Raw genomic sequence first — 8,152 nt, forward strand, 5'->3', positions numbered from 1 at the left:
GCAGTCACAGATACTGCACCAAAGCAAGTACAGACAACAAGAGCTGCTGTGAAAAGATTACAGGGAGACAAAACACAATAACCTAGAGGATCTGAGGTGCCTATTCCCTCACAGCTGTTACTACACCTTCAGTGCAAGTTGGAGTTTAGGCAACAAAGAGTATCGCATGAGCACTGCCAAATGTAGTTCAGGTGAAGACACCTAACTCAACTTCAATAGCCCCTGGCACTGCCAGGAGAAGCAGGGAAATTGTTGCCTGCTCTTGAGAAACAGCTGCCACATAGGAACCATCACCTGTGCTGAATTCTGACAAGCAGCATTAAACCTAGGGATGTGGCACAGCTGCTGCCACCCAAGCTCCAGTTCCAGTCTTGTACATTACAGCTATCACAAAAAGCATCATCTTCAACAGGAAGCACGCTGTTAGAAAAAAATACCACAAACTCATAGTAAAAGTAAGATGTAGTAATACTTCGGAAGAAAATTACCAGCTATTCTTGAAAATTGTATGTGAAGCAAAGTGTTTTTGGGGGCTATTGCATTGCAATTTTACACACCTGTCAGTGAACTCTGCTTGTAAGTAAGAAGAGGCTTATGTCTTGCTGCGATTCCCTTGCTGCTGTTTGCAGTCCTGCAAATGGTGGGCTGCTGGGAACACAAACTTCTTTTTCCTGTTATCACACACTCATTGGAAGAGGCTTTGAGATGTTATCCTGTGCATCCCCCAACCTAAAAGGAACACAAGTGATTCATACACTGTTTGTGACAGATACTTGCCTGCTCACCACCACTGCTAATAATGACCCAGGGGAGCACCTTGAGCTCACAGAGCTTTCAGAGTGGTCTGTGCAGGTGAATGTAATTAGGATTTATGAAGCTCCTGCTCATGGACGATATCATAAGGAAATGGATCCATTTCACCATTTCTTACCTGTGTTGGCTTAGAGGAGTTAAAAATACAAAAGAGGCAGGAAAGAAATATACATCTACACTAGTAAAATAACAGGACTGCGAGTACAAAGGTGCTTCTTGTCTTTTTTTTTTTTTTTTTTAAATTAGGATTGTGGTTTTTAATAGTGATCACGAGGACAATGCATGGTGCTTCTTAGCAGAAAACACTCAAATTCCTTCAAGAGTTTTCCAGTATGCAGCTCTTTCCTGCATAGGCTTAGGTCCATAAAACTGCTGCTTGAAAGCTATCAAGACTTTCAGGCTTCTGAGTGATTCAGAGCCTCAGGAAGAAAGATTTGATTTCTATGAGTTTGACTTCTGATTTTGGAGCACTGCAGAAAATTTGTAATGGCCATGTGTGCATGATGGGTCCCAGAGGGAGGCTGGGCTGTGCCTGGGTGGTGGCAGCAGGAGCTCCTGGGGACCTGTACTCATCGGTGTTGGTAGTGATGGTTTGTGCACAAGTGGATCTGGGCTCCTCTCTGGTGGCTGAAGGCAGGCAATTCAAGAGGTATCTGCTGTTTTCATAGAATTGTAGTATTGTTTCAGTTGGAAGAGACCCTTAAAGTTCATAGTTCATCTAGTCCTACTCTTCTGCAATGAACAAGGATACCTACAGGTAGATCAGATTGCTCAGAGCCCCATCTAGCCTCATCTTGGGTGTCTCCAAGGATAGGTCATCCATCATCTTTCTGAACAACATGTGCAAGCACCTCACTACCCTTACTGTAAAAAACCTTTTTACTTATACCCAATCTAAATCTCCCCTCTTCTCGTCTGAAACCATTTCCCCTTGTCCTGCCACAACAGACAATGCTAAAGAGTCCATCTCCTCCTTCCCTGCAGCTCCCCTTCAGATACTGAAAGGCTGCTATCAGGTTCTGAATGGTTCTAGAAGCTGTAAAGGACAAAGTGGGTGGTGCTAGAAAAGATGTCAAGGGGTTGAAGAAATGTCCTTTACAGAGACAGAAGTTCGAGTGAGGGAGAGCAGGAAAGGAAGGAAGGTGAAGTGGCTTACTCAGCTTCTTCTGCTGTTTTGGATAAAAACAGTATTTTCCTCACATCAAGTCAGCAAAAGTATTTCCTGACAAGTTACTCTCTCCACTGTTTTTTTTAATAAGCCAAAGAAGCTTTCAAAAAACATGTGAAAATGTTGATGCTGGTCAGGAAACAAGCAACCTCCAGGTCTCGCACTGACTCCATTACCAGCATCCTGGCACTTCCCTTAGGAATGCTCCCCGTGCAGAGGCAGAGCTCTGCTGGTGCCAAGCACTGGTATGGGGAGTGGGAACACAGGGAAGGAGGAGATGCAGCCTCAGAGGCCCCACAAAGCTGGGAGCAGGAATCTGCCTCGAGTTCCTGGTTTAAATCTGACACTTAGGCAGTTTTCAGAGTAGCACAGCACAGCTGAGGCTGGCAGAGTCCTTCTGGCCCAGCTGTAGCTCCAGCAGGGACATCAGAGCAGATGCTTAGGCATCTTCTGAAGATCTCCAAGGAAGAGACCCCACAGCCCATAACAGAAGGATACAGACTGTCTACATGGCTCAGTTGTTTCCTTCTTCCCTTCCAGGCCAGCAGAGACACAGGACATTGCCCAGCAGCTGCTCAACAGAATGTTTTGGACTCATTATGTCTACATGCAGTGGGCTGAGGAAATATTTCTGGGAGTGCACTGAGCAGCAAGGGAGGGCAGGGCATGGGGCAGGATTTCCCTCTGCTGAGCCTGAGGTGGGAAAGGCAAAAGGGGATGTCTCCAGTGCCGTGCTGGGCATGGAACACCTTAACACTTAGAGGTGATTTCTCTTTGATAGCATGAATAGCAAATCATCTCAGATCTTTCCTGATTATGTCTTTTATAATGTTTTTTAGTGAGAACAGGTGAACTTTTGCAGTGTGGCTACCCAAACTGAAAAAATCTGCATGTTTCCTAGAACTGTAAGAAAACAAGCATTAAGAAAAAATGCTACATACTTTTAATTAATGTAAATGACTTCACTCACTGTAAGACTCAGGCCCAGAACTCATGCTTATGTCATGGGTCACCAGAAGTTGAGGCCAGCGCTGGCAGGAGGCTGCATGTCACCGGGCGGCCATGGGTGCCAGCAAGCAGACACAGTGCTACTCAGTACTGCTCAGCACTGCCAGCATGCTGTTGGGAAATGGCTAGCACTGCCACACCTTTACAGACCTGCAATGAAACCGTTGTCCCTGCATGCCCTGAGCCAGAGCAGTATTTTGAGTCTGGATTGCTAAGTGGTGAACATCCTCTTTCCCTCCTCCACACAACAATTTATGCAATTATGTTCTATTAGGACACTCCAAACAGACAAATTATTATGAGCACATGCAGTGCCCTGGATGACCCGAGTGAAATCATCACAGCAGGCTTTTATTTTATTACTCAGGGATGCTTAATACTTCTTTTAACACTAGACAGCAAATGGGAGCTGCAGCAGTTTTCACCTTGCTGCTGAAATACAGCATTGCTAATGTGTGATGTGCCACGCAAACCTTACCAGGCTGATTCTGAACTTGGAGTGAACCTGGTTCAGCTGCATCTTCATGCTCCACGTTATAAAAAAATGCCAGGCAGCAGTGCCACGTGATCTGATGTTTTAAGGAGATGCCTATCAATGAAAAAGTCTAAGGAAGAAAATAGTCTTTTCCAAATCTGTTCACTATTTGTTGATTCTTTTATATGTTCTCAAACTAATTTTTTTCCCCTTCTGTTGCTAATGAGCACTTGAGAATTTGATTTAGCTCTCTGGAATGACTGCCACTCACTGCTAGAATGTTAATCTGCCTAAACCCATTCAGCTCCACTTACTTGGAAGTCAATCACCTGGAGCCTGCATTTCAAAGAGGTGCTGGCTAATGCACTCACAACAGAAGAGGTGTTCTGGGACGACTCCCACGACTGGGAGTAATCTTGGAGAGTTGAGGCTACTAGATGGCAAACAGATTGGTGTTCATTCCCCACGATAAACAGGATAGAAGTCAAAGCTGATGGAGATTGGGAGCGTGAATGTCAGGCAGACAGGAGGTTGGTTAGCTGCAAACACAATGCTGCAGATCACAGAAGGGATGCAGCACTTGCATGATGCACTGGGCAAACAAGCACAGTAGGTATGGCCGGAACTGAAGCTTTAAGGTGCTGGAGGAGTCTGGCTGTCCAGAAGTAATTAAAGAACTGATCAATTTAGTTTTGTAATATCTGTTTTTTTGTTTCTTTTTTTGTTTGTTTGTTTGTTTTTTAATTTTGTTTTTTGTTTTCAATCCCTGTTTAGAGCTGAAGAAAATGCTACCTTGAGTAAAATCTGATCACCTGAGACAATGAATGACGTTGGGGTACTGGAACAGCATATCTGCAAATTATTCCTGTGCTCTCTCCTGGAAACAGTTCTCTTTTAGATTCTTTAGCATGCTCAGAAGCTCTGAGGTGTCAGGTGGTGTTGCCCTGGTCAGAGAGATGGCCACAGCCAGGGGTGAGAGAGAGAGTCAGGGCCTGGGTGCTGCACTGAGCTGGCTTGCTAGCAGAGAGGACCATGCAGTCCACTGCTGTCAGAATTGCTCCTGGGCACCACTCTGCATCCATTACACAGGGAGAAAGGTTTTTTTCTCTGCCACTGTCCCCTAATTCTCTGGTGGCAAACTGTACTAGTGCTATTGAGTGTGAATAGATTTTCCACCAAAGCCTATACTGAAATATATATGCTTTATTTTTAATTTTTTTAGCATGAGTTTTTCCAGGTGCTCAGTTACAAGTGAGCTAAACCAAGGGAAAAGATTTCCTGATAAAGAGACAAAAATCAGTTGTGGCAATATAATAGGAATTGGTTGCTTTGCTGCTGTTGTGGAGAAGCAGACTGGACCTGTGATCTGCAATGAAAAAACACATCTGGGGAAAAAGGCAAATATTCAAAGTTGCTAATTGCTTTAGGAACAAAACTTTTAGTTTTAATCTAAATTAGGGGTATATCTATAGAATGCATTTCTAGAAACTTTGAAAATGCAAAATGTGTGAGGAGGTCAGCCTGTGTTCTGTCAGCATATAGCATTCTTTGCAAAGACAGAGAGGAAGATGTGATGTGATATTTCTAAAATGGGAGAACATATAAAATTAAAAGTAGAAAGAAATATTATCGTAGATTTATAAGCAGAATGAAAGATTAAGTCCATAATGCTTAGAAATAGCACCTATATTGTGATCTACTGTGACGTCTTACTAAAGATCTTGGAAAAGAAACAAAAAATGGCCTCATACACTCAAAGTGTGACCAAAAGTATACGTTAGCTGTAGCCTATAAGCTTGAAGTATGTAGGTACTGTAATAGAGAGGTACCTAAATATTGAAATAAACTTTCTTAATGTTACTTATTAGTTAACAAAAGCGGTTTGAATTAGGATTAAGGCCCTGTAAATGGTAGCACCAGTGGCCCGCTAAGGTCAAGAACGTCAGGGACACCAGCCAGCAGGCAGCCATTTTTGTCTCCTTGGCTGCCGGGATTATTCTAAGAACAAGACGTTTCCAGGAACGATGTGTTGCTGGAAAAGAGAAAAAAAAAAACCATGAAGTGCAGCCACTACCTTCAACTAATGTGGATTGCTGGCTTTCTTTTGTGAAGGCAGAAACATCCACCCTTTGTTGTGCTGAGGATTTATTTACACCATAGCAAACAATCAGTTTTTGCAAAGAAATGAATGCTTTCTCTATTTATATCAGTGCTTGCTGAAGAGACAGAAGGATTGTAGCTGCATAAAGACATAAAGCTTTCTAAATTCTGACCTATAGAATTTTTTTTTTAGATTTATTAATATGCCCCTAGTTTATCTTGGCCCCTCACTGCAAGAAAGACATCAAGGCACTGGAGTGTGTCCAGAGAGGGGCAATGAAGCTGTTGAGAGGTCTGTAGAACAAGGCTTATGAGGAGCAGCTGAGGGAGCTGGGGTTGTTTAGTCTGAAGAAAAGGAGGCTCAGGGGTGACCTTATCGCTCTCTACAACTGTCTGAAGGTAGATTGTCGTGAGGTGGGTTTCAGCCTCTTCTCCCAAGTAATAGTGATAAAATGAGAGGTGAAAGTCTTAAATTTTACCAGGAAGATTCAGGTTGGATATTATGAAATATTTCTTCTCAAAAAGAGTGGTAATACTTTGAAACAAGGTGGTCAGGAAAGTGATAGAGTCACCGCTCCTGGAGGTGTTCAAGAAATGCAAACGTGCCACTGAGGGTCATGGTTAGTGGCCATGGTGGGCATAGGCTGACAGTTGCACTTGGTGCAAGATGATCTTGGAGGCCTTTTCCAATCTTAATGATTTTATGATTCAACCCCAGATCCCCCCCCAGCAGTTCCTCCTCCAGCTACACTGCCAAGCAATGATCCCACCACAAATGTGGTACTGCTGTCAGAATAAGAGTAGAAAGAACATCTACATTTCAGTTATCCAAAACATCACAATACTACATTTTGCTTCAGCCAAATCATTCGTTTCAATGTGAAAATGAGGCCTACATGCCTACATTTTTCTTGATTGTGAGGGAAGACATACAAGTAAAATGTAAAGGAAAGATATTTTAAATCTTTTTTTTCATATTCTTAGAATTTTCTGATGCTTCTGCTTTATCTTTTAAGTAAGTACAAGCACAGATGGTGCTTAAAGATCTTGCCAGTTTAGCAATGTTTTAAGAAGTGTAAATTAATGACTTAGCCTGCCCAAGTAAAGCCAGTGGGTTAGCAATTCTACCAGCAAAAGAATTCTTCATTGTCTATTAGACTATATACTATCAATAGGTTGTTTTCCTCAGGTTATAAACTATACCAGCAAAGAAATACCCCAGCTACCTCAAACCACATTCATAAGAGGATCTGCAACTCAACAGATGTTTCCTTCCTAATGCAAGCTCAGAGAGGATACTTGAAGTACCTAATTTTTAAGACCTTTACAAAGTATGTCAGTCACAGACTTGATCTTTCAATATTATGCACATTCTCTGAAAAGTAGTCATTTGTTGTTAATGAGGGTTGTCAATGACTGCAGTTAAGCTGTAAGCTGAACTGGAATTTTTTTAATAAAGTGCCTATTATTTGTGGAAAACTGCTGAGTAATGCTGTTCGTTTATATAATGCCACCTTATATTTGAAAACATCACAAAAATAAAGAGTGATCCATGCATTTAACTGTGAGGTCTTGCAAGGGGCATGCACCAAACTTAACCAAACTTTCCAGCAAGTGGTACTGGTATTCTACTCCGCTTACTTGTGGGGCTGGTATGAGAAATGCAGTCAAACCTCACCACTTGCAATTTGCATGTATATTCTACAACGTCAGCAGCGTCCATTGACTTGAAAAGCAATGCTGTCTGAACTTCAAGCATCTCAAAATTTTTGTATTGGGAAGTTGTCCTGAGTCTCTGCTGATTTACACATCCATTTGCAAACTCCTTCCAGCTGAACTTGATGTCTCCAGTACACACATTTCATCTGGACCTGTTGTCTTATACAAACCTCATGTTTGGAATCTGATCTCATTTGAATTACCTAAAGAGAAAGGCATTCTGAAAAAAAAAGTTCTGTAATTTTTTCCATGCATTCTGGCCTGGTGTTTTGAATCCACAGGCCAAATCCCAGCCATTACCTTAGGAAAAAGCAGAAAACCAGTGCCTTTGTGAAAATTCTTACACTCTTCTCCACATTGATCACCAAATTATTACTAGCAGATACTAATGACACTCATATTGGGATGCAAAACTTTTGCAGGACAGAAGCACAAACAGATGCTGGCAAAATCAAGACAAAATGGATGAGGCTTAGGGGGAAATATAAAAGCCTGGAAATGTTTTTATTCTAAATATTTCTTGCAGTGAGAGCACAGGCATGTTTGGGTTCAAACATACCCTGGAGAAGGAATGGTAGTCACAGCCCTGCCAGAGCAAGCTGAGATCCCAAGTCTCCAGTCTGATGGGCAGTTGAGATTTCTACCACATCCAGGTGTTCTGCCACACCCAGGAACCCAGTGCCTTGTCTTGGGAAAGACGTCTTGCATCACAGCCCAGAGATGTGAGATGATAAGTTTTGGATGCAGCCCAGAGCCAACAAGATTCCCTGTGCAGCCTTGTCCCGTTGGAGGCACGTGTGAACAACTTGGCCAGGGCCAGGAGGAACTGTTCAGGAGTTCCTGCAGTGATACAGCTGCCAGGTGCTGGC

Source organism: Tympanuchus pallidicinctus, unplaced genomic scaffold (genome assembly GCF_026119805.1).
Source record: "Tympanuchus pallidicinctus isolate F22 unplaced genomic scaffold, pur_lepc_1.0 scaffold2, whole genome shotgun sequence".
NCBI lineage: Eukaryota > Metazoa > Chordata > Aves > Galliformes > Phasianidae > Tympanuchus > Tympanuchus pallidicinctus.